The 26,685-nt window shown below is 44.5% G+C and overlaps 1 long non-coding RNA gene across 1 annotated transcript; it reads right to left on the reverse strand.

The window, feature by feature from the left end:
• Positions 1–1,330: 1,330 nt before the first annotated feature.
• LOC118675220 lies at positions 1,331–19,400 on the reverse strand. The gene is made up of 3 exons (XR_004973832.1): positions 19,219–19,400; positions 8,900–9,130; positions 1,331–1,390 (listed from the first exon to the last, which is right to left on the reverse strand). It is a non-coding gene; the product is annotated as an uncharacterized LOC118675220 (long non-coding RNA).
• Positions 19,401–26,685: the final 7,285 nt, after the last annotated feature.

A 26,685-nucleotide genomic window follows, 5' to 3' on the forward strand; every position in this document is an offset into this window, starting at 1 on the left:
CCGCAGCAGCCATTTTTCTGAGAGGTGCAGGCCTGTCCCAGCAGCAACAGCTCCAGAAAAGGCAAACACCCTGCCTGTGGCCCCAACCTCAGGAATCCCACTTGCCTCCCCTGCACCTCAACCCCTGCTGAGGAGACAGCAGCAGAGGCCAAGCCTAGGGGTTTGAATAGACTGGGGGTAGGGGGTGGGGGCGGGCATGAGTGACAGGCTTTGGGGTGGGACCATTACTCCACTGTTTTGGGAACCTGACTGGTGCTTCCCCCTCATGGGAGAGCTAATAAGACCCCACCAGACTGCATATGAGGGTCAGGGAAATATTCTGGAACAGTCTCAGATGAGTGGCTGTGGGACAGGGGAACACCCTTAAAAATCTGAATAGCACCTCCCCCTCAAGGAAGACCCAGTGGTCTCATATTCCTGATTCCACCAAAGCCCTTTCAGAAACAGCCTTTTCAGGGCCTAAGTCTGACAGTGGGCTGGCAGGTGGAGACTTGGGACATTTGCTGGCCCATCTCTGGGCCCCCTGATGCTAACAAGCTGCCCCCAGAGTGCAGGGTGGCCCCTCCCAGGTGCAGCCAGACCCTGTGGAGGCAGCCACAAACTGGGTCACTTGAAACTTCGGACAGTTTGCTGAGAGCCAAATGTGGACAGATGCTGACAGTGGCTAGCACAAAAGTACCTCCTGGGAGGCCCAGAAACAGCAGACAAAACAGTCAGCCTCCGTCAACAGAAGAGCAGGATCCAAAGGGAGCTCCCAGGAAGCACTAAACTCAGCTGAGACCAACTCCACTTCACTTTTGTTTTTCTCCTTTCGCATTATTTATTTTATTTTTCTTTTTTATTACTTTGTTATTTTTCTCTCTTTTTTCTTTTATATCTCTTATTTTTATTTTTCCTTTTCTTACTCTATTTTTTCTCTTATTTTTAAAATTCTTTCCTATTTTTTAAAAAATATTTTTTTAATTGATTTCAGAGATGAAGGGGGTGGGGGGAGAGAGAGAGAGAGAGAAACATCAATGATGAGTGTTAGGTTAGGTGGCTCAGGAGGCGGCGCAAGAAATAGAGTCCAGTGAATCAGAAAAGAAAGGAAAGGAAAAGGTTTATTCTGCGTCCCCAGGAGACCCACGTACCCCAAGGACAGGGCACGTGGATTCACGCCAACAGGGAGGGGGGCGCTTTTTTTATACTGCGGTTGGGTGAGGGGCGGGGACATGAGCTGAGGAATTCTCTGCTGCAGGGAATGGGCGGAATATTCAGGACGAAGTTCTTATCTGTGTGGGGGTATGTGAATTCAGGGAGAAGAAGCTGGTACCTTGATCTGTGAGAAATTCCAGGGGAAGTCCATTATCTTGTCATGTCTGCATGTATCCGATCCTGGGCTCTCTCCGACCTAACAATGAGAAAGAATCATTGATCAGCTGCCCCCTACACGCCCCCAATGGGGATCAAGCCCACAACCTAGTCATATGCCCTGACTGGGAATCTAACCAGAATGTCCTGGTTCAAAGGTCAACACTCAACCACTGAGCCATGTCAACTGGGTTCTCTTCTTTTTTCATTTTATAATTTTTGTCTTTCTTCTTCCTCCTCTTATTTCCTCTTTATAATTTTTCCTTCCTCCTTTTTTAGACTGTTTTCCTATTTTTATTCTTATTTTTCCTCCCTCTTCTCTCCTTTCATATTACCTTTTCTTCCCCCATTTTTCCTCTTGTGTTTTTTATTTTATTTTATTATCCTTGTTCTCTTTTCGTTTGTGGTTCTTTTTGTTGTTGTTATAGGGGTCTTTTGTGTGGTTTTGTTTTGTTTGGTTTGATCAGCACCTGCACAATCGCTCGCACAACATAGTCAGGGTTGAGCCTCACAGTCAGCCAGCCTAAGAAGAAATCCCACTAACAAAAGGGACAACAACAATCAAGAGAGCCCAATTAACAATAGGAGAGCCCAGTTAACCCACACAAGGCACATTCTTAGAGCAGCCAGCTCAGAAGATCAAAGAGACTGTACCACTGGGTGAAAACCTATGTGTCACCAAACAATCTAGGTGAAACAGAAAAATTCCTAGAAACATGCAATCTTCTAAAACTCAATCAGGAAAAATGAGAAACCCCGAAAAAGCCAATAACAACTAATGAAATTGAAGCAATAATTTTAAAAACTCCCAGAAAACAAAAGTCGTGGACTGGATAGCTTCACAGGCGAGTTTTACCAAATATACAAAGAAGAACTAACACCTATCCTCCTCAAACTATTCCAAAATATTCAAGAGGAGGGAAGACGTCCAACCTCTTTGTTTAAGGCCAGCATTACCCTAATTCCAAAACCTGATAAAGACACTACAGAGAAGGAACATTATAGGCCAATATCCCAGATGAACATATATGCTAAATCCTCAACAAAATATTAGCAAATCAGATCCACAAATACATTAAAAAGATCACATACCATGACCAAGAGGGATTTATTCCAGGGATGCCAGGTTGGTTCAATATTTGCAAATCAATAATGTGATACAACACACAAACAAAATGAAGGATGAAAATCACATGATTGTACTAATAGATGCAGAAAAAGCATTTGACAAAATCCAGCAGCCATTTATGATAAAAACTTTCAGCAAAGTGGGAATGGAGGGATCATACCTCAACAAAGTAAAGGCTATATATGAAAAACCTACAGCCAACATCATACTCAATGGGCAAAAACTAAAAGTGTTTCCTTTCAGATCAGGAACAAGATGGATGTCCACTTTCACCACTTTTATGCAACATAGTATTGGAAGACCTAGCCACAATGATCAGACAAGAAGAAGAAATAAAAGGCATCCAAATTGAAAAGGAGAAGTAAAAATGTCATTATTTGCAGATGACATGATATTGTACATAGAAAACCCTAATATTCCACCAAAAACACTGCTAGATTTAATAAATACATTTAGCAATGTAGCAGGATACAAAATTAACACCCAGAATCCATGGTATTTTTATACATCAACTAGAGGCCCGGTGCACGAAATTTGAGCATGGGTAGGGTCCTTAGATCTGGCCAGTGATCAGGGCCAATTGGGGCCTTCCTTCCCTGGCTGCTGGCTGCCAGCCGGGACCTTCCTTCATTCCACACCGCCCCCTGGTGGTCAGTGCACGTCATAGTGAGCGATCAAACTCCTGGTCTCCTGGTCAAACTCTCCAGGGGAAACTGCATATTAGGCATTTATATATATATAGATAATGAACTCTCAGAAAGACAAATTAAGAAAACAATCCCATTTACTATTGCAACAACAAAAAATAAGATACCTGGGAATACACTTAACCAAGGAGGTAAAAGATCTGTACTCGGATAATTTTAAGACTTCAGAGAAACAAATAAATGGCAGCATATACAGTACTCGTGGATAGGAATAATTAATATTGTTAAAATGTTCATACTACCCAAAGCAATTTCTAGATTCAATGCAACCCCTATCAAAATATCAATGGAACCACAAAAGACCCTTAATAGCCTCAGTAATTTGAGAAAGAAGAATAAAGTTGGAAGCATCACACTATCTGATATCAAACCACACTACAAGGCCATAGTAATCAAACTGGCATGGTACTGGCATAAATCCACACCAATATGGTCAATTAATCTATTAATAGGGTAAGGAGAGTTTATTCAGTAAACTGTGTTGGTAAACCTAGACAGATACATGCAAAAAAAAAAAAAAAATGAGACCACCTTCATGCACCATATATGAGATTAAACTCAAAATGGATTAGACCTAAATGTAAGACCAAAAACCATAAAAATCCTAGAAGAAAAACAGGCATTGCTCTTAGCAATAGTTTTTTTGATATGTCTCCTTGGGGAAGGGAAACAAAAAAAAAGGTGGGGAGGGAATGAGACCATATCAAATTAAAAAATTTTCATATAGCAAAGGAAATCATCAAAACAAAAAGACAACCTAAAGACTGCTAGGTACATCCATAAGGAGTTAATATCCAAAATTTATAGAGAACGTATACAACTCACATAAAAAAATCAAACAATTAATTAAAAAATAGGCAGCCTGTCTGATGTGGTTCAGTTGGTTGAGCATTGTCCCATGCACCAAAAGGTCACTGGTTTGATTCCCAGCCAGAGCATATACCCAGGTTGTGGGTTTGATCCCTGCTCAGGTTGTACGTATAGGAGGCAACTGATTGATGTTTCTCTCTCACATTGACATTTCTCTCTCTCTCCCTTCCTCTCTTTCTAAAATCAATAAAAACATATTTTTTAAAATGGGCTGAGCACCTGAATAGACATTTCTCCAAAGGATATACCAATGGCCAATGGACATTTAAAAAGATGCTCTACATTACTAATCATAAGAGAAATGCAAATTAAAATCATAATGGGATATCACCTCACACCTGTCAGAATGGCTATCATCAATAGATCAACAAATAAATGTTGGCGAGGATGTGGAGAAAAGGGAGTTTGCAAATTGGTGCAGCTGCTGTGGAAAACAGTATAGAGGTTCCTCAAAAACTTAAAAATAGACCTATGTCCCAGCAATCTTACTTCTGGGTATTTATTCAAACAAACCCAAAACACTAATTCAAAACGATAAATGCACCCCTGTGTTCATTGCAGCATTATTTACAATAGCCAAGATATGGAAACAGCCTATATGGCCATCAATAGAAAATTGGATATAGAAGAGGTGGTACATATATACAATGGAATATTACTTGGCTATAATAAAAAATGAAATCCTGCTTTGGCCAGTGTGGCTCAGTTGGTTGAGCATGTGCCATGCACCAAAGGGTTCCTGTTTGATTCTTTTTTTAAAAATATATTTTATTGATTTTTCACAGAGAAGAAGGGAGATGGATAGAGAGCTAGAAACATCGATGAGAGAGAAACATCAATTCAGCTGCCCCCTGCACACTCCCCACTGGGGATGTGCCTGCAACCGAGGTACATGCCCTTGACCGGAATCGAACCTGGGACCCTTCAGTCCGCAGGCCGACGCTCTATCCACCGAGCCAAACCAGTTAGGGCTGCCCATTTGATTCTTGGTCAGGGCACATGCTAGGGTTTTGGACTGGATCACCAGTAGGGGATGTGCAGGAGTTGGCCAATCAATGTTTCTCTCTTGCATTGATAATTGTTTCTTTCCTTCTCCCTTCCTCTCTCTCTAAAGTCAACAAAAAAGCATATTTTTAAAAATCACATTGCCTCAGATATTTGAAGCTATTTTTAAGAAGAGAATGAAATCCTACTGTTTGTGACAAGATGGTATTATGCTCAGTGAAATATGTTGGAAGGACAAATACCATGTGATTCCATTTATATATGGAATCTAGAGAATAAAATAAACAAACAAAGCAGAAACAGTCCTGGCCGGTATGGCTGGTTGGTTGCAGCATTGTCCTGTACATTGAAAGGTTGAGAGTTTGATTCCTGGTCGTGGCACATACCCAGGTTGCAAGTTTGATCCCCAGTCAGGGTGCATATGGGAGGCAACTGATTGATGTCTTTCTCTCACATTGCTTATTTCTCCCTCTCCCTTTCCCTCTCCCTTCCTCTCTCCTGAAGACCTTTTTAAAAGAAAAAACCATTTTCTCAGGTGAGAATTCAAAAACAAACAAACAGAACAGACTCATAGACACAGAATAAATTGATGGTTGCCAGATGAGAGAGGGGTTGGAGGGCTGGGTGAAAAAGGTGAAGGGGTTAAAAAGTACAAATTGTTAGTTATAAGATAGTCATGAGAATGTAAAGTACAGCCTATGGAATATAGTGAATAATATTAGACAGTACCATGTGAGTACTAAACTTATCAGCAGGGTTATATAATTGTCTGACCTCTATTCTGTATACCTGAAACTAATATAAAGTAATTATTGAATGTCAGCTGTAATTGAAAAAAATTTTAAAGCAATAAAGTTGAGGAAGCAAAACAAAATTATAAAGAAAGTTATAAATTGTAAATTTTCATAAGTGTTGATAAAAATTAGAGTAAATTATGTAATAACTTTGGTTATTATCCTGTTTATGTTTTTTTTACAGCAAGATATGATATTTTGACCATGATATATGTGCTAACATGACAATTTTTAATCCTTTACCTTATGTGCAAACAATACATTAATCTTTCCATAATTCCAGTGATTCTCATTTTGGTTGAGGGGAAAGTCCTCTGATGTCAGAGAAAATCCAAAGTTCAGAATAGCAAGAATTTGATTGATTTTTCTGGAATTCAAAATTATGCAGAATCCTTCCAGGCTAGAGGGAGATTATAAAAATTCTTTGGGGGTTGTTTCAGGTGGTCATTGACGGGGTTCAGAACAGGGTCCCCAATGCATCATTTTGGCACGCGGATTATTTTGAGTTGAAGGCAATCAAGACTCAAAGTGTCAGAAGAACATCTGCCCCTCCCTTAACTACCTAGAAGAATCTATATTGGGAACCTTGCCCATAACAATAGTTATCACCAGGAATAACTTTTTTATAAACTATATTTTTATTGATTTCAGAGAGGAAGGAAGAGGGAGAGATAGAAACATCAATGATGAGAGAGAATCACTGAATGGCTGCCTTCTGCATGCCCCCAATTGGGAATCAAACCCACAACCCCAACAAGTGCCCTTGACCAGAATTGAACCTGGGACCCTTCAGTCCACTGAGCCAAACCGGCTAGGGCCTCCAGGAATAACTTTTAATGAGCTATCTATATGGTAGGGCACACTTCTAATTACTGAACACTTGCCCTTCTTAGCATCCTGGGAATGAACTTCCTCCCCTCTGAAGCCCCAAGGTGCCTTACCTTATCCTTAGCTCAGAATGCTATATATACCTCATTTTCTTTTCTGTCTCTGACTCTCCCATATGTCATGTATGGATTCTCACTCATGTATGCAGGGTTCCCATATGCACATAAGTAATTAAAGGTGGTTATTGTTTCTTGTCAATCTATCTCATGTCAATTTAATTATTAGACCAAATGGAAGAACCTAGAAGGGAAGAGGAAAGCTTCTTCCTTCCCCACAGCAATTAAATCAGAGCTTGTGTTTCTGAAAACTTGTGAAGTACACTACTTGGCAACTGTGAAAAGGAATGAGAAGCCAGTCACCTGAATTTTCCCCTCTTTTGGTTGTGCTACCCTACTGTACAAACACAGTACAAAAAGGATTGCAAGCAGTCCTCACCAGCCTTATTGATAGAAATGCAAAAGTGACTACTTAATGAAGCCAAACAAGTAAGTAGAACTATATTTGCATACATGGGCTGTATATCACCCAAGTGTCTGGCAATGTTATTTTCAATGAGGCCAAGATCATTTCTTTTTTATTTCATCTTCTTGTTCATTAGCATGGGAAAACCTTTAGTAGCTAAAGTTCATTTTCTTTTATGTACTTTTCTGTGCTCTTCCATTGAACAAAGAAACTTAATTTCAACACAATGTTAGACTGTGAATCTGTATTCGTTTTTTATTCTAGGAAACAAATAGCACAGGCACTTCTAAAGCTAAAACCTGTCTGCAATATCTGTAAGCTTTGTAAAAAGACAATGATACAAGCTGGCTGCTCCAGACCAATAGAGCTTTTATTGCTTTTGCTTGTTTTGCAAATAAGCACCCTCCCCCCCAACCCCACCCCCTGGAGATTCAGTACATAGCCATGTAAGTGAGGATGGTTTCTTATCTTTGCCTTAACTTGATGTGTGATTAATAATTTAAAAGTAAACATTTAGAAATAAATGTTTAAAAGAGGTTTCTGGTTCTGTTCACTGAAATATCCTATAGACAATCCCAACCCAGTAGCCACGAGTACCTGCTGGCTCTCAGATGTGGTCTTGAAATGTTGTTCTACACACACACACACACACACACACACACACACACACACACACTACACAGGGCTGCTTGGGAAAATGGGTCAGTCCGGTCTCAGGTGGAGATGTGGAAGGTGAGGTGAGGCTGGACTATCTTGTCCCCCCAGATAGCTGGCTGCTGTCAAAGACTCAAACAAACCCGAAGAGGCTCCCACTGGTTGAAGCAGCTGGAACAGTTTAAACATTAATGCGTCCAATAGCTCTGATGCATCAAAAGCAAAACCCCATCTAATTACATCCACGAATTCATGATTGCTTAAAAAAACAAAACACTAACCAGCCTCTACTGGGGGATGCTGGAGAACCCTCTGGTTTTCTTGAAAATGAGTAAATCAAAATAACAAGATATGTATTCACTTTCCTATACAAACAACCAAATAGTAGATGAGGGGAAGATTTTTTCATTTTTTTCTTTTTTACAGAAATATTCCAGGTAATAAATGAAGGAAGCATGATAGAGGAGTGTGGAGAGCGGCTACAGTGTTTGGACAGGTTCGAGCCCTGGACTAATGAGAGGGCACGGTCCTCCTCTGGCAAAGCCATGTGCAAGTCCCAGCTTGGAGGGCAAAGCCCTCCCAGCACAATTATAGCCAAAGGCTATAGTTGTAAGCTTGACCTTAGGGTCCGAACCTGTGGTCCCAGGTGGCTAAATGATAGGGGCTGCCTGAGGTGCAGCAAGTAAACAAAGCTTGATCAGGTGCATATAATTGAGTAGATTCAAAAACCCGAGAGATAGAAGGCCGCGGTGCTGTCTCTCCATCAGAGAGGGCAGCATCCCACCCAGACCCAGCTTTCTTCTCTTGTCTGTCTTTTCTTAGTCCTTCACCGCCCCCTCTCAGGCTCGCTGAACCCGACTGTGCTGGCGCGGCATAGAGGAGCACCATTTTGCAATTTCTAACCAACTAATGGATATATGACTTGAAACTCAACTGTTACTGTGAGGGGGGTTGGCAGGGGTTATGTGCTTCATGAGGGAAGAATAAGCCACCAGCTATGAAATATTGTCTTCCCCCCACTTTCTGCTTAAAGAAGGCACCTGAATCTGATCAAGCCTCTGGAACCATGGCCACCTGAGAGGGAACAGCAGACTGAGGGCCATGTGAAACCACAGCAGGGGGATGCCTTGGCCCCTGGGGAAACACTACACAACAGCAACGCAGGTCCCATCTCACATCAAATGCAAGAGGCCTTCGGATGGACAGAGACTAAGCCATGACAACGCATCACAGGTGTGGCTCTTGTTTAGATCTTGATGGAAGCAAACACCCTGTAAAAGAAGAAAATTATGGCATTTGTGAGTCAACTGGAAGTTTCAGTATGATTGAATATTTGATATTTTGAGCAACTATATTTATTGTTTAAAGGTGTGATAATGGTAATATGATTATGTGGGGGAAAGAGAATTTATTCTTTCAGAAACACATATTGAAACATTTACAGATTAAATGATGAAGTGTTTGGGATTTGCTTAAAAGTAAGAAAGTATGTAGGGGTAGTAAAAATGAAACAAAATTGCTCATGAGATAAAAATTATTAAGGCTGGTGGGTTTGTGATGGGTTATTCTTTTCTCTATTGTGCTACTTTGGTGAAAATAATGAAAAGTTTAAAAATAACTATCCTATATAATAAAAGGCCAATACGCAAATTGTCCCCATGGGCGGGAGTTCAACTAACCGGGAGTTAGACATGCGCTGACTACCAGGGGGCAGCACAGAGTATGGCAGGCGTCAGTGATGCGGTGCTGGCAGCAGGCAGCAGTGGAGGCGCTGCCGGCCCCAATGGGCCCCAATGAGAGTGGGACCATGGTGGGATGGTGGAGCAGGTGAGTGGGCGGCGCCAGGCCAAGGAGGGTTTGAGCGGGAGTCCCGATTGCCCCACCGGTTGCCCCACAGATCGACCCTTATGGCTGCCCAGGCCTAGTGACCCTACCTGTGCATGAATTTCATGCACTGGGACTCTAGTATGTATGTAGTAAAAGCAAAACGAAGAATACCTACAATTATTCAAGTAACTATTGAACCAATACATACCTTTCTTCCCTTATCCTGAGGCTCATGGCATTGAGGATCTATCTACAGTTCCCTCTCTCCTCTAAAGCAAGGATAAGAATTGCAAATTTTGAATTGAATTGTGATGAACATTTCTCTTAATTGAATTACATATTCTATCCCATTTCTAACAACCAATTGCCACTTCTTATTGCCGATGTATGCTAAAGGCTTTTTAAATGCAATGAAAGTATCACAATGCAATTATAATCCTTCTAATGGGCACGGGACTTGTCACACTTAATTAAAACCTTCACAGATATTTTATGTAATTCTCACCAAACCATAAGTCAGCTGAGCATTCTTATTGCAATTTTTAATAAATGGGGGAGGAAAACAAAAACATTCAAAGTCACGCAACCATTAGCAGAAGAAGTAAAATCCTTACTCGTTTGCTTTCTGTTTAGTTTTTTTTTCTCTACATAATGATGTTCCTTAGAAAGGCAAGGTAAATTTCAGTTTAAATGACACATCAAGATAAAAGCATATTTTGTTGTCTTGTGAAATCAAGAAATTATGAAATCAAGATTAATATGATGTAAATGATAAAGTTTTAATTTAAGAGCTAAATTAGTTTACAAGTGGTTTAAAAAAATGTGACATACTTTTTGCATTAATATTAAGCATTCTCAAGGTTTTCAAAGCAATAAATATACTCTCTAAGATAAGAGAGACAAACTTTCCATTAACAAATCATAAGGTAATTGCTGATATGTATTATTTAAAAAAACACACACATGTATTTAGTTCAGTTCTAACCCCCAATTACTTTTGGTTTTGTTATTTTTTTATCTCTTTTTTACTCTACATATAATATCCTTGATATATTTTATCTTTGTGAGCTCCTGCAACCTTAAAGAAGATGCCTACCACCAATGCCATGATGAAGCATCATTTTCCTAGCCAGTGGATAAAGGTGAAGAAGCCAATGGAAAGGTAGCAATGGAGGAGAAGAGGCAAATTCATCATTATTCCCAGAAGACACAAGTATCTCCTGGGTAACCTAAGGAATCAACTTAGAAACAATTCCAACTTATAAATGACTTCAATATTTTTCCTTTTGGCCAGCAATAACCAGTCATAAAATAGATGGGGAGTGGGGGGCAATGTCTTCAAAATATCAAGCAAAATATAAAATGTAGGAGTAAATTTAATCAGGAAAATAAGAATCTTTGTGAAGAAACTGCAGGACTGAACTTAGTAATTTTTTAAAAAGATGAATAAATGGAGGAATAAAATATACCTAGAAACAATCACTGTAAATATATTCATTTTCCCTGTTAGCCTATAAATGAAATATAATTCTAATCAAAATCTCAATGTTTTAAAAGTGTTTTGTTTTGTTTTGGTAATGAGACGAAAAGTCAATTGGAGGAATTTAGCTAAATGAATTTTAAAATTTATCTAGAAAATTAAATGCACTCAAACAGCTTTTTATTTTTGTTTTTGAAAGGCAATGAGAGGAAATTACAATAATGAAAACAGTGTGGTCTTAAAATGGAGTGGTGTTCAGAGTCAGACCTGGAAGTCAATTACTTTAATATATGAAAATGATAACATCTCAATAAAGTGGAAACAACTGGTTAACCCATTGTGAAAAAATAAAGTTTGATTCTTTCCTCAAAAATTAAGTTAAATCCCAGATGGATTAATAAATTAAATGTAAAATTCGTAAGCTACCGAACAACTTTCTCTGTCGTAAACCACACACACAAGCCCAATAGGTCAGCTACATAACATTCTTCAAGTCTGTGTGCCTGTTACCCCCTTCACTCCAAACATGACAATGACACAAAACACAAACCCCCTTTTGGTATCAACTAACAGTTACTGACCGAGTGGTTTAAATAGTAAAGATAATCCATTGTCTCCCATAACAAAACTTGGGACGAAGGTGGTTCCAAGACAGTAATTCACTGCCAGCATCGTGGACCTATACACTTTCCCTTTTCATCTCCATCATCCTTTAAGTGCGGGCTCTTCATGTTCCTGCTTGTCAGCTCATGTTGCAAAATGGCTGCCAAAGCTCCAGCCCTTAAGTCCAAATTCCAGACAGGAATAAGTGGGAAGGAACAGCACCAGCCATAACTTGTTTTCCTCTGTAAGAAGGAAAAGCATTCTCAGAGCACCCCGTGCTGGCTTCTGCTTATGCCTCAAGGGCTAGATGTAGGTCACAAGGCCACTCCTAGATACCAGGAGAAGGAGGATTTCTCTTGGCAGTTCCCAGAGAAGAAGGCAGGCCATGGAGGAGGGGGTGGCAGTGGGTGATTGACCTGATCAAGATTCACAGACAAATGACAAACTAAGAAGGAATTAATAGTATATGCGTATAGAGGTAACAAAGAGATGTATCCTTACTCTATAAAGAGTCCTTATAAATTGATTAAGGAAGAAAAGGAAATTATAATAAAGAGTCTAAGGGTTTTAAAAGGCAATTTAATGGAGAAAATGAATAGCCATTAAACAGATAAAAATGATCTATCTCATCAGTAATGTAAGAAAGATCAGCTTGGAAAATATTAAATAGGATTATGGTGTTTAGTTTTGCTTGTTTGTTGGTAGCTGCACTGCAATCAATTTTATTCATGCCTCCTTCCAATCAATCCTTTCCCTATAGGCAATCAGTGTTCTGATTTCTAGTATATATTATTTCTGTAATTTAAATATTGCTTAACACTTAAATATAAGAGAATTCTCACAGGAGAATTCTGCAACCAAGAAAATTACAACAAACAAGCTGGAGCAAATTTGACATGAAAAATATTGCTGCTATGGAATGGGAGACTTAAAGCTCTATTACATTTTTTAAAGATTTGCAAACTCTCATTATTCTGCATGCAATCCTTTTCATTTCTTTTTGTGCTCTCATGATTAAATATGTTTTGCACACTGTATTAAATATGAGTATACCATTTAGAAAAAGAATTCCAGAAAGGAGAGATTTAAAGCCCGCCAGCCATTCATTTGAAAAAGTTAATTTTCTTCTCCTCTTTTGATTGGCTCTTTTTGGGATCTCACTGGGGAGAATCCTTAATGCTTAAGGTTAGGAAAAATACCCAAGGCCTCTGCTCCCAGAGATCTTGTAGTCCATTGGAGAAGACAAGACCTAAAATATTAGTCCAGAGCACAAGATAGCACATTTATTAAAGGCCAAATTGTGAGGACCATATAAGAAAGGAAATCAGCCATCCCTACCTTGATCAATGGTTGCAAAGGTTATAGGAGCACATGGCTGTGAATGTGCTTTGGAAACTACCTTCAGTTACCTAGATACGTGTTGATGATGGCTCCCATGAGGAAACTGGAAAAGTTAAGGAGTCCAGTTCGTTAAACTCCATCTGCTGAGTCTTGAACCTCACCATCAGTGAGGACTTGGGTTCTGTAATGGATCCACAACTTTGTGTGGGGGAGGGGGAACTCGACAAGGAATGTGAGGCCAATTGTGATGACACCCTTTCAAAGAAGACTATAGTGAGAGAAAAGGTAGGGTAAGGAGGGGGCAGTCTGAGCAAAGGGACTGTATTAGTTTGCTAGGGCTGCCCTAACAAAACACCTCTGGCTGGGTGGCTTCAATAACAAATCTATTGTCTCACAGCTTGGCAGGGAAAGTCTGGGGTCAAGGTGTCAGTAGGTTTGGTTTCATCCGAGGCCCCTCTGCTTAGCTTGTGGATGGTTGCCTTTCCCCTGTGTCCTCACGTGGCCTTCCCTCTGTGTGTGGGGGGAGACAGAGATCTCTGGTGTCTCTTGCTATTCCTGTAAGGACACCAGTGCCGTGGGATAAGAGCCCCACCCTAACACCTCATCTAACCCTAATCACCTCCTTAAAGGCCCTGTCTCCAAACACAATCATAGTGTGGATTCCTGCTTCTAGGTATTAATTTGGGGGGAGAATAACTCAGTCCATAATAGGCTCCAAGTTGAGAATCCACAACAAAGGGAAAGAGAAGTCTGGTCTGAGAAGCTGTAAGGTGCTTCCTTTATAAGTGAAAAGGTGAAAGTTCTTAATAAGAGAAAAAAATTGCGTGCTGAGATTGCTAAGATCTATGGTAAGAATGACTCTTCTATCTATGAAATTGTGAGGAAATGAAGAAGAAAAAGACATGCATGCTTGTTGTGCTGTCACAACTCAAACTGCAAAGGTTACAGCCACAGTGCGTAAGAATTTCTTAGTTAGGATGGAAAAGGCTGGAATTTGAGGGTGGGAGGCATGAACGGGAAACATGTTCTCATTGATGGCAGCACGCTGTGCAGGAGTGTGGAGCCTACAATAGCACAGGCAGCAAGTCCATCTATGGCAGCCGTGCTCAACCTGTGGGTCGCGACCCCTTTGGGGGTCGGATGACCCTTTCACAGGGGTCGCCTAAGACCATCAGAAAACACATATATAATTACATATTGTTTTTGTGATTAATCACTATGCTTTAATTATGTTCAATTTGTAACAATGAAATTGGGGGTCACCACAACATGAGGAACTGTATTAAACGGTTGTGGCATTAGGAAGGTTGATAACCACTGATCTATGGGGAGAAATTTGATGATGAGAATTTCATCCTGAAGCACACGGGCCCTAGTATGTTGTCCATGGCAAATGCTGGGCCCAACATAAATGGCTCCTAGTTTTTCATTGGCACTGCCATGCCCAAGTGGTTGGATGGCAAGCCTGTGGTCTTCAGCCAGGTGAGAGATGGCATGGATGTTGTGGCAGCCAGGGAGCACTGTGGTCCAGGAATGGCAAGACCAGCATGATCACCATTGCTGACTGTGGACAACTCTAATACATTTGACTTGTGTTTTATCTTACCACCAGAACATTCCTCTGTCACTCAGGAGAGCACCCCTCCACCCCCATCTGCCTGGAATGTTCTATGGTCTTTGTGCTCTCGCCGCCATTCATTGGGTTCCATATTTTCCTTACCCCTTCCCACTGTAGCTGAATAGCAGAATTCAGTTTATGAAATAAAACTAAACGAACAAAAAAAATCCAGCAGCAGCCTCTCCTGCACCCCGCTCTGCCCTTGCGGAAACCAGCTTCATCCAAAGTCACCCAAGACAGGGAGTCCAAGTGTGTCTCAGAGGAGAGAGCAGGTTGCCGCTGAGAGGACATGTTCCCAAATCCCGTTCAGTGGAAGCAGCTGACACAGCCTGTGTTTTGTTCCCTGATGTAACCCATGTACCTACAAGCATGCTTCCCACAGAGGAGATGCTCAATGAATATTTCTGCAATGAATTTCAGAGAGAGAAAAATGAAATTAGAATATGATGGGATTTATTTAATTGGTTAAGACATTCTATTCTACCACTAGATTTTAAAGATAAAGGATTCAAACATTTGCACCTGTTCATACTTCCAATATCTTATTTTAATGAATAATTTACTTTCTCAGAAACCATATTGTATGGACTCTGTTCAGGATGCAGGCAAAGGAGAGGGAACAGTGCATGTTGAGGGCCGGGGTGATTAAGCTGGAGGGGAAATCTGGACGATGGATCTCCTCAGGATCTGTGAGACAAAGTCTGCTCTGTCGGGGCCAATTCTAATTTTCCAGAGTTGAGATCTCTTTCCTAGCTATTGAAAGTCTACTATCAGGCTCTGGAAGTGCCCCAAAGCTGAATTGCCATACACTAGGCATTATTTAGTCTATAAAAATAACTCTCTGGGGGCAGGACATTGTACAAAACTTTTGAGATCCAAAGGCATTGATGGCGACAGCTGCCTTGGGCAGGGCCCCTGGTGGGCAATACTCCTCAGATGTGGAGGGGTGACTGATATGGAGTGATGCTCCAGAGCCTGTCATCAGCGGAGGCTCCCCAGTTCGTCCTTGATGAACAATCTTAGTCTCCCCAAAGGGGAACCAACACCAGCTCCAGTTTGTTTAAAACACCAACAAAAAGTACCAAAAAGTTATTTAGAGCTCAAATGTTTTCACACCTTTCCTCCTGGTTAAACTGTTCCAGGCAAAGACTGAGGAAGCTGTGATATAATGAGACAAGTCCAGTTTTTAAAAGCCGAGACTTGCCCCAACTCTATCATCGAACCAACTGTGTGCCCTTGAGCAAGTTACTTAACCTCTGCGGTTTTCTCATCTCTAAAATGAGGAGCCTGGAGCTAATCCAAGGGTTCTGCTTCTCCTACAGCAAGTTCCTTAACCTCAGTTTCCTCATCTCTACAATGGAAACACTGCCAGGCATGTAGCAGGTGCGCGGTTAACTGGCTCCCTTTACTCACTCCCTGTCCCTTGCTTGCTAAGCATTGTGAGGGAACCGCTGTCATTAGGTTTCTATTTCTCCCCAGAGCCTGTCAGGAGGTTCCTAAAAGAAACTCCATAGGGGGTAGACAAATAATGAGGAAAACCATGTTTGCAAACCTCCACCAGGACCCCTCCTTCCCACTCATTAGCAGAGGATGGGATTTGAGAGGTGTCCCCACGGGCCTATGAATAAAACAGCGGTCCTGTAATGAGCTCCTTCTCCAATCCAGGCTCCGCTGGAGCTGGACACTGAGGCCCACAGCAGTCTTCTGAGGGAGATGCCTTTCCGATGCTGCGGGTCCAGAGAGGCTGCATCAACATGAGTGTTACTGGCAGGAGTCTGACCCAGGCTCGCCTGACTCCCAAGTCAATGTTCTCTCTTTGTCCTTCAGCTACACAGGAAAGGTAGCTCTGCCTTTAGGTCAGCAAAAGAGCCTCCTCTCCTCAGAGGCCGCAACCTCCTCTCCCAAGCAACTCGAAGGTGCTCTGCGTGCTGGGTGACCAGCTCCATCTGCAGGTCACAGAGGGTGGCCAGCCTTCCTGCCCCTGGCTGGCCGGCTGCTTATTCTTCAGCACCTGAGCAGGGCAGCACTGCCACTTGGGAACTGGTTACAAATGCAAGTTCTCAGCCCACCCCAGGCCCTCGGAATCAGAAAATGTGGGTGGGGCCCACGGCCTGTCTTCACAACCCTCCCGGGATTCTGAGGTGGCTCAGGTTTAACACGCACAGGTGCAGAACCCCACGCCCTGGATACCTTATGTGCTGGGCTGTTGGAACGAGAACTGAGCTTAGAAGTGTCTTCACATCCCAGAATGTTGCTGACTACCATCTGGGACGAGCACTGACCAGGCGGCCCACAATGTGTATGCGCGGGGTGGGAGGTTGATGAGGAGAAGGTTCAATTCCCAACAAGAACAAAATGTTTCCTCTACCAGAATTAGCATGAGGCAGCCAGGGCCCAGCCAGAGGGACTAGGAAGGGAAGCCCTAGTCCCAGGGTGAGGTTCAAACACAGGGAGCTAGTGGACAAACATCAAACGCAGGCGATCAGAGATGAGTCTAAGTGAGGGCCATGGGCTAAGATAGCAAAGAGCAGTGACACCTAGAGGGGTCCGAACACAGCTGCAGACACACCTAGGCCACCTGCTGCTCAGGCGGTGGATGCAGGTACATGGTGTGTCCAAAGCCATGGTGGCCCCGAGCCAGGCAAGCAGGACACCCACCACACTGTCTCAAAGCAGAATCAAGCCCTTCCCTGCACCAGGCCCTGTTCAGGTGGGAATGGGCAGTGCTGCTCGGGGAGTGGGGGTGGAGGTGAGGAGAACTTCGGAAAACCCTTTCAGCTCCCTTTTGTCAGAATTTCTCACATTGGGATGATAATCAGAAATGTCACTTTTAGCAGGCAGTGTTGGTAATATTGACCATAAGATATAAGCACACTTAACAAGAATTTTTACTTTTCAATATGATACAATAAAAGAAATAGACTTTTTGGCCAATATTTAAGACATAGGAACCCTTCTCTACCTTCTGGTGTCCCCTGCCTCCTATGTATTCCTCTTCCTTAGGATTTCAGCTCAGAAGTCGTGCTTCAAGAGAGTGAGTCCTCACCCTAGGTCAGATCCCACACTGGCCCAGCCCCTGTGCTTTCCTTTCCTCACCCCAAGGATCCGTGCACGTACAGACCTGTGTGCGATGGGGTCTAGCTCTGCTAACCTCCTGTGAGCTCTGTAAGGGCAGAACATGCCTGCATTGCTCCTCATTGCTCCCATGTCCAGTGGGATACCTAACATGTGTTGGATGAATGAATGAGTGAATGAATAAAGGAGGGAAGAAAGGCAAGAATGAAGCCGATTGGGTCCATCAGCAAGTCCTTTCTCCCACATACCTGGCCCTTGCTGCAGTGCAGTATTGTGAGGCAGGTGCTGTCTCCATTAAGCACTTTGCTTTTGGAGTCAGATAGCCCCAGATTCAAATCTCTCCTGTTCCACCTACTACCATGAGTCATTGGGCCAGCAACTGAATTCCTTCCAAATTCAGTTTTGTCATCTTTAAAATGGAATCATAACAAAACCTCACTCCCCGAGTTGTGGGGATTAAATGAACTGCACTCAGTCATGTGGGCAAATAACACTAACAGTTATTGATCATTTGCTATTTGCCAGGAATTATTCTAAATTTTTTAAAATGTATCATCCTGATACCATCGTAATTAACTAGTTATTAATAACAGAAAAGGAACCAAGGGAAGACCAGACATTATAGGCATGTTCCCTGCAAAACACTGGGGGAAAGAACTACATAGGAAAAACAGACACCTGCCCAGCAAAGTTGGGGTGACATAGAGAAGACACTTGCCTATCAGTCACACCTGGGGACAGAGATGGTTGGCCAGAATGGGCGTGGCCATAGCAAGCACTCAAAGATTTGGAATACAAAACCCCCTGAACAAAGGAGCTTTCTCTCTTGTGCTTTCAGGATTCCTGAGACTCTTGTTGCTCCAGACAAGCTCTCTTGGTTCTCTTGCATTTGCCCATATGGCCCATGGCCATGTGCATCCCACACGCAATGGACTAATGGACTGCAGCTAACCTGGTGCTGAATTGGGCCCGGCTCCAACGTGGAAAGGAAACTCTGGATATTGGTTTTGCTTCTAGCTTTACTGAAACCCCAGCTACACTTGTTTTATGACTGGACTAAGGGAAATGGCACTTTGGAAACCCAGGAGTGTAATTCCATGGAAATAAAGCTTTCTACTATATCTCATCGTCCTGTGGGGGCCTTCTTATTCCAGCAGAACCCCACTCCCACTAGCAATGAGGGGGAGACAAGGCATGCTCTGCTCCGTTAACAATCCCATTTAATTTTTACAATAATCCAATGAAACAGGCCGCCCTTCCCCTGCCCCCACTTTACAGATGAGGAAACTGAGGCACAGAATTCTAGCAGCACAAATAGGCACAACTATGAAATAAGCAGCGACTCCAGCTCTGAGCTCCCTGAGACCACACACTGAGTCGCCACTCTGCCTGCCTCTTACACAGTGACTACTCACTTGAGGGAAGCTGCTGCTTATCTCACAGAATCGGGACCTTCTTGGAAAAGCCATGAAACAATGAGGATCCGTAGTGCTCAGAGGAGTTTCCCTCTTCATTTCTCACCTCGAGGAGCCAGCTCACCAGACACCAGAATGACCATGGACACGCTTCCAAGAACATGTTTGCCCACTGAGGAGGTGACACCCCCACCCAGGGAAACAGGCAAGCCTTTGTTAGCTCATCAGGGCACTTCCTGCCCACATCCTGCTGCTGTCACATGTGAGGCTTCAGAAACAGGAGGCAGCAATGACCTCTCTGGGCTCTAATCGCCTCAGGGAATCAGTTAATGCCTCAGAGAAGATGCTGGAGGAGCAGGAATGTATTTCAGGGGAGCATGTTGTAGGTATTTCCACTGGTTCCCAAACTCAGAGGTGGGACCGTCATTTCCCAAAAGAGTACCCAGACCTCGACCCCTCCCATGTGCACACTCTCTGCTGCGTGCTGGTGTGGGAGGCCAAGTGAGAGGCTCTGGAGGGACAAGGCACTTTGAGCAATGACCAGTACCATGGCCAATCAATATTTGTTGAAGAGCCAAAGAACAAATAGTCAGTCAGTTCACTTTGACCGAGTGACCATTTTTAATACGGCGGAAATACAGAAGACCAATTGCACGACTCCTGCTGCCCATGGATATGCTGATGAGTATTTGCATCTGTTTCACTTTTGTCTTTCTTTCTTCACAAAGTTTACTTTCAATATATCAAGAGTGCCCAAAATCTCACTTGTAAGCCAAAGTCTGATGACAGTTGGTGTTACTGGCCTTATAGTGTCACTATATTTCAACCCAACAACATCAAGTTTAACAAGAGATGAGCAGGTTTTTATTAAATAAGAGTATATGTTGCTCAGACTTGATTTTTAAATATGGTCTGTGGAGGTAAGACATATCAAGTAGGAGAAATGATGGTGTGTCACTCATAGTCCAGGTTATTAAAGATATTGACTTCTGCCTTGTTCTCTCTTGGATCACTCATTCATGGAAGCCTACTGCCACGTTAACCTCCACGGAACCGCCGTGAGTCCCACTCGGCATGGAACAGGGAGGAACTGAGGAAGTAAAGTCTCCTGCCACAGCCAGGGCAGTGAGCTTGGAAGCAGATTTCCTGGCCAGGGTCAAGCCCTCAGATGACGGCAATCTTGGCTGAAAGCTTGAAGGCAGCCTCATGAGAAACCCTGAGCCAGCCCCACCCAGGTAAGCTGCTCTCAGGTTTCTGACCTCAGTGATGACGTGAGATAAGAAATGCTGGGTTTTGTAAGCTGCTAAAACGTTGGAGTCATGTGTTATGCAGCAACATATGACTAACACAAGAATACGATCTAGTTGAGAAGGCTGTCCACAGGCCATGGGAAAAACATACATACAGGCAGCATGACATACCGGTCAAATAAGCAGCAGAAACCAGATGAGAATTTAACATTCAGGAGAGAGAGGGGGAGAGAGAGAGAGAAAGAGAAACTGTGGGATGGGAATTCTTCTAAGTGCTCCATCTTCTTACAGCTTCTATTCAAGTGAACCCTCTTTTGTTCTTCTCTAAGACCCAGAGTCATTCTGTCCAGGAGCTTGTCAACAGGCTGATATTTACCCAACATTCTTCGTATAACCGGGTTGTAAAAGGCTGAGTTAGGTACTAGTAAGAAAACAGCTGGTATACCAGGCTTTCAGCTGTCACCGCACCCAGACCTATGCCCACTGTAACTAACAGGTTAATAAGTGGCCCAACAGGGGTGTCCAGGATCCTGATCTCACACCTGTCCCCAAAACTAACTCCAGTCTCATGGGTCAGTGCTCATGCCGTAGTGCCTGCCAGGTCGATGTGAGCTGACCCAGGACAAAGCATGTGGTGGTTCCACAGCTTTGTGCCACCTCTCTGAAAGCAGGGATTTATTTCTGTTCCACAACATTCTTTCTGCTCTGCTGTTGTAACAAGTTAAAAAGGAGCTTGAATTGGAAGTTTCCCTTCCACCCAAAGCTTTGTGGTCCTCCATGCCACCCCAAAGAGATAGACTCTAAGGTTCGTTGTTATCTGTAGTGAATGAAGGGGAACATTGGGGTCTTGTGAGATCAAATCATGTATATATGCATTTGACTATATATGACTATATACCTTTCACTGTCTTACCTAATAAGAGACAAACATGTAAATTGACCATACCTTTGCTACACTAACCAGCCAATCAGGAGAGTATGCAAATTAACTCAACAAAGAATTTGCATACATAGGCTCCAAGTCCCGGAGCAAAGCCTGATGGCTCCCAGGCTGGAGCAGCAAAGCCTAATGGCTCCGGGGCCAGAACAGCGAAACCTGATGGAAGCCCTGTGTGTTTATGTCTCCCGTCAGGTCTCAGCAGCCCCAAGCCCCACCACCTCTGTGCTGGGGCTGCTGGGGGCCGGGTTGGAGACACAAACACGCAGCCCCAGCACCCAGCAGCCCCAAACCCCGCCATCGTAGTGCTGGGCTGCTGGGGGGGGGGGCGGTGGGGGAATCAGAGACACAAACCCAAAGGACTGGCACCCAGCAGCCCTGGCACCCAGCAGACCCAAGCCCTGCCACCATCACACTGGGGCTGCTGGGGGCTGAATCAGAGACACAAACCTGCAGGGGGGCCCTGAACCCAGAAGCACCAAGCCCCACCACCACAGTGCTGGGGCTGCTGGGGGCAGGATCGGAGACACAAACCCGCAGGGGGTCCGGCACCCAGCAGCCCCAAAGCCCACCACCTCGGCGCTGGGGCTGCTGAGGGCAGAATCGGAGACACAAACCCTATGAGCCCTGCACAGGACGGGTGCTCGGCTCCAGGCAAAGTGCTTTCCCTCCGACCCCGCTCTCCCTGGCAGTCTGGCACAGAGGGCGCTCTCCCTGGGAACCCGGAAATCTGCCTCTGGGGCGACTGTGTAGCAGCCATGCCTGGCGAGCCACAGAGAGGGTGACCTACCCATGCAGATGTTTACACTGGTGGAGGCCACACAGCTGCCATAGTTGAAGTCATCCTTGATGTAGGAGCAGGGGTAGTGGGGAGCAGAGTGGGCCAGGTTGGCAATGGAACCCCAGCTCCCACCAAATGACTAGAGCACACGGTCCTCAGTCACTTCCTGAGCAGCAGTCAGCCCCCACCGGGGATCAACCCAAAACCTAAGTAGGTGCCCTGGCAGAATGGAACCCAAACCTTTGCTGTGGCAGAGGAGCTCCAACCCACAGCAGGGGCCAGGGCAGCCAGAGGGGTTTTGTTGAGGGGCCCTGACAGGCAGCGCACAGCATGGTGGGTTAGAACCTCCTCCCTATACAGCAAGGTTGCGGATTGGATCCTGGTCAGGGCACAGACAAGAAGCAAACAGAGACAGCATAACAAGCGGAACAACACACTGGTGTTTCTCTCACTCCCTTCCTCTCTCTAAAATAATCAATCAATAAAAATTAAAATAAAAAATAAACCCTCTGGCTTGCAGAGAAAGTGAAATCCCATTCCTTCCTGCTCATTCAACAAATACTTCATATGCTCCTTCAATAATCACACTGGGGATGGGTGTGTGTTGGTTTGTTTTGGTTAATCCTCACCTGAGGACATTTTTGCATTGATTTATTATTTTTTTGTCGGAGAGTGGAAGGGAGGGAGAAAGAAAGAAACTAATGTGAGAGACATCAATTGGTTGCCTCTTGCTGAATCCCCAACCAGGGCCCAGATTGAGCCTGCAACTGAGGTATGTGCCCTTGATTGGAATCCAACCCGGTACCCTTCAGTCCGCCTGCAGAATCACTATCCACTCAACCAAAACAGCATTTCTTTTTCTTTTTAAGTCCTCCCCTAAGGATATGTTTTTTTCATTGATTCTAGAGAGAGGAAGGGAGAGAGAAAGTTCCCTAAGCATTCTGACAGGGATGGAACCCACCACCTGTGTATGTACCCTCACCTGGAATCGAACCCATGACCCTTTGGTGCGTGGGAGGACACTCTAACTACTGATCCACACTGACCAGGACCTGGAGGTACACTTAAAAATTTTTTTCAGATCTGCCCTCACCAGGTGGCTCAATTGGTCAGAGTCTCAACCTGTACACCAAAGGATTTCCTGTTGGATTCTAGGTGAGGGCACATACTTAGGTTTAGGTTAGATCCCAGTGGGTCAGCAGGTGCAGAGGCAGCCTACTGGTATTTCTCTGTCACATGGATGTTTCTCTCTCTAAAAATCAATTTTAAAAACATCCTCAGGTGAGAATTAAATATATATATTATTATATTATATATATATATATTATGTTATAATATATATATTAAAAATTTTTCAGATCTAAAATTTTATTTGGTTCTTTTTTAAATTTTATTTTTCATTTACAGTTCACATTCAATATCCTATCCTATATAATAAAACCCTCATATGCAAATTGACCAAATGGTGGAATGACTGGTGGCTCTGAACTGACCACCAAGGGGCAGACACTCAACGCAGGAGCGGCCCCCTGGTGGTCAGTGTGTTCCCACAAGGGGAGTGCCACTCAGCCAGAAGCGGGGCTCACAGCTGGCAAGTGCAGCAGCGGTGGTGGCAGGAGCCTTCGCGGCAGCACTAAGGAGCAGCAAGCCGAGCGGTAGGAAGCAGCAAGCAGGTGGGCGGTAAGGAGGGAGGGGTCCTGGACTGCGAGAGGGCACAGGCCAGGCTAAGGAACACCCCCCCCATCCCCAGTGCATGAATTTCATGCACCGGGCCTCTAGTTTATACATATTTGACTACATATTTTTGATTATATGTACATATAATCAAATATATCTTCTATATAATAAAAGCCCAGCGACTGAAACAGCAGAATGGCCAGAACAACCAGAATGACCATGGCCCCTTGCACCGGCCAGCCCTGCCCCCCAGCGGGGACCCCCACCCCAGTCGAGGTCAGGGCCCGCTGGCCCCCACCCATGCATTGGGCCTCTAGTAGAAATATAAAACCCTACCCTGCCACCACTCCAACCCAACCTGCCAAAGGCTCTTGAAACCACAAAATTACATCACTGATTCAGGCTAGCAGTTCAAAGTGTAAAGCCTCATTCACACGTGAGGAATTCGCACCTTTCTCCTTCCCCTTGGACTCCATGTCTCAGAGGAGACATGCATGGTATGGATGCGCAAATGAAAGCTTAGGAAAGTCACCCTTTTGGGGTCCTGTGGCACATCCAGGCAGAGACAAACTGATCACAAAAAGCCAAGCACCAGGCTCTGTTCCTTCCTCATCCACGGCCTCAGCTCCAGACAGGCACTCCCCATGGCAGGATACAAGGAGAGCCCTGTCTCAAATCTTCACAGAGAGGGGAATGCTCAGGGGGCCAAGATAATAGAAACCCAAGGACCCAAATGCTGGGGCCCATGCTGCCAGGGCCCGCTCAGCACAAGGCCAAGGGGAGCTCGTACCAAGTTCTGGTCCAATTCCTAACCCGGTCGCAACCTGCCATCCCACGGCCACAGGCACTAGTGTGTAATCACTGGGGCACTCTGGAGGTGGAGGGCTCACCCCAACCCCTGGGCCCTGGGGGTTCTCTGCCTGCACCCCTTCCTCCAGGCACTCAGCCCCAGCTGTGCCAGCAAAGCCTCTTTGCTGGGGCGGGATCACAGGGGGTAGGCTCGGGGAAGGGTGGCTGGCCATGGCCTCTACTGTGGCTGTTTGCACACAGGTAATTCACTCTAATTATCCCGGGCTTTCAGTTCACTGAATCTGGGCCTAGGAGCTGTGCCCAGGGTGATCGCACCCACGGAGCCGCTGCTCCACTGAATGAGTCCTCTCACCCGCCAGGAAGCTCTATCCCTGTCCACAGCACCCTGTGTCATGTGTCTGTGTCTGTGTTTGCCCAACTGTCTACCCAGCCACCACGTGCTGGCTTGGGGATATCTTTGTGTGTCTTCGGTCGTGTGTCTACACTGACTGCTGGGAAGGTTCGGAGTACCAGGCACCCATAAGCAGAGGAGGGGTGGCGGGGGGGAGGGTGAACTGGGGTCCTCAGCTTCGAAGGGAGGAAGTGCTACTGTCTGGCTCTCTCATCTGCATGAGCCCGGGGAAGCGGCCAAGGCCAAAAATCCCTGGGATTTAGGATGTAACTGCCAAACTGAGGTGACCTAGACCCTGCTCTAACTCCTAACACCCTGAGCCATTTCGAACCTCAGCCACAAGTGCTCTTTTCCTGCAGATGGCATAGCCAGGGCTCAGAGAGGTTAAGGAACTCACCCTAGGCTGCACAGCAGGCCAGGGCTGCCACTCTCCAGAGCCATGGCGTAGGATATGGGATTCGGGATTTGGGCTTCTCTCGAAGACAGAAGGTGTGCAGGGATCTGGGAGGGAATGCCTCCAGGTCCTCCTCTCTCTGACTGGTCTCGGATCCCTAGCCCTCAACCCTGGTCCTGGATACTCAGTCCACTGCCCACCACATCCTTCCAGCCCTTTCCCTGAGGCCAGTTCAGCCATGTCTATGCTGAATGGAACCAGAGCAGCCATGTCTATGCTGAACGGAACCAGAGCAGCCATGTCTACGCTGAACGGAACCAGAGCGCAGAGGAGAGCAAGCTCAGTTCCAGGGGCCATAGTTGGAGGTGGAGGGGTCAGCCTTCCTGAAGCAGGATTTCTCAGCACACTCACTCTTCCCTCAGGGCTGAGTAGCTCCCTTAGCCCTCCTGGTTTGCATCGTAAATCATCGAGATAGATATGAGACACCTTAATGAGTCAATTAATTAGGAGTCTTTATTTGCTCGGGCCCAGAGGGAGGTGTTACCCAAACCTCTGAGCCTGACATAGAGGAAGCTTCCCTCATTTATAACTTTTGAGCTTCTTTGTCTGCAGATTTCACAAAGAGCTCTGTGTAGGTTATTGTTACAGATAGTTTGTAACCTTGAATACATAATGAATCAATACTTGGCATAAGAACATGGGAATTATTTTCAGTATCAGTATTAGCCTGTTACGTCAGATGGCTAGCTTGCAAGGTCAGACAACTAAGTTTCTATCTTTTTCTATTATTCGAACTAAAACAGTTATTTTACAGAATAAGGGACTATCTAAAAATAAGAGTTGACCTACAGAATAAGAGACTGTCTAAGAATAGCAGAGTAGTTCAAACAGCAGCTTTAAAAGAGTTTTCCAAAGTATGCTTTACTGGGTTCTCTGTGTATGTCTGTCTCACCCTGTGCATCTCTCTCCCTGTTCCTTGCTTTCTGATCCTATTTACTCATTCCCCATGTCTCGATGGGCCTTTTTTCTTCGTCTCTCATCGGATCTTTGCCCATGGAGAACACCCCTGCTGCCCCCGCAAAGGAACACACACCAGTAGAATTCACCTTTTCAATAAAAAATGACAAGTGGGAAACAGAGTGAATTAAAAAGCATTAACTTAAAAACAATCCATGTGTCTGCAAATGCGTTCCAAATAGCAGCACTTTGGCGGGGGTGGCAGGGACG

This window comes from Myotis myotis, unplaced genomic scaffold (genome assembly GCF_014108235.1).
Source record: "Myotis myotis isolate mMyoMyo1 unplaced genomic scaffold, mMyoMyo1.p scaffold_m19_p_2, whole genome shotgun sequence".
NCBI lineage: Eukaryota > Metazoa > Chordata > Mammalia > Chiroptera > Vespertilionidae > Myotis > Myotis myotis.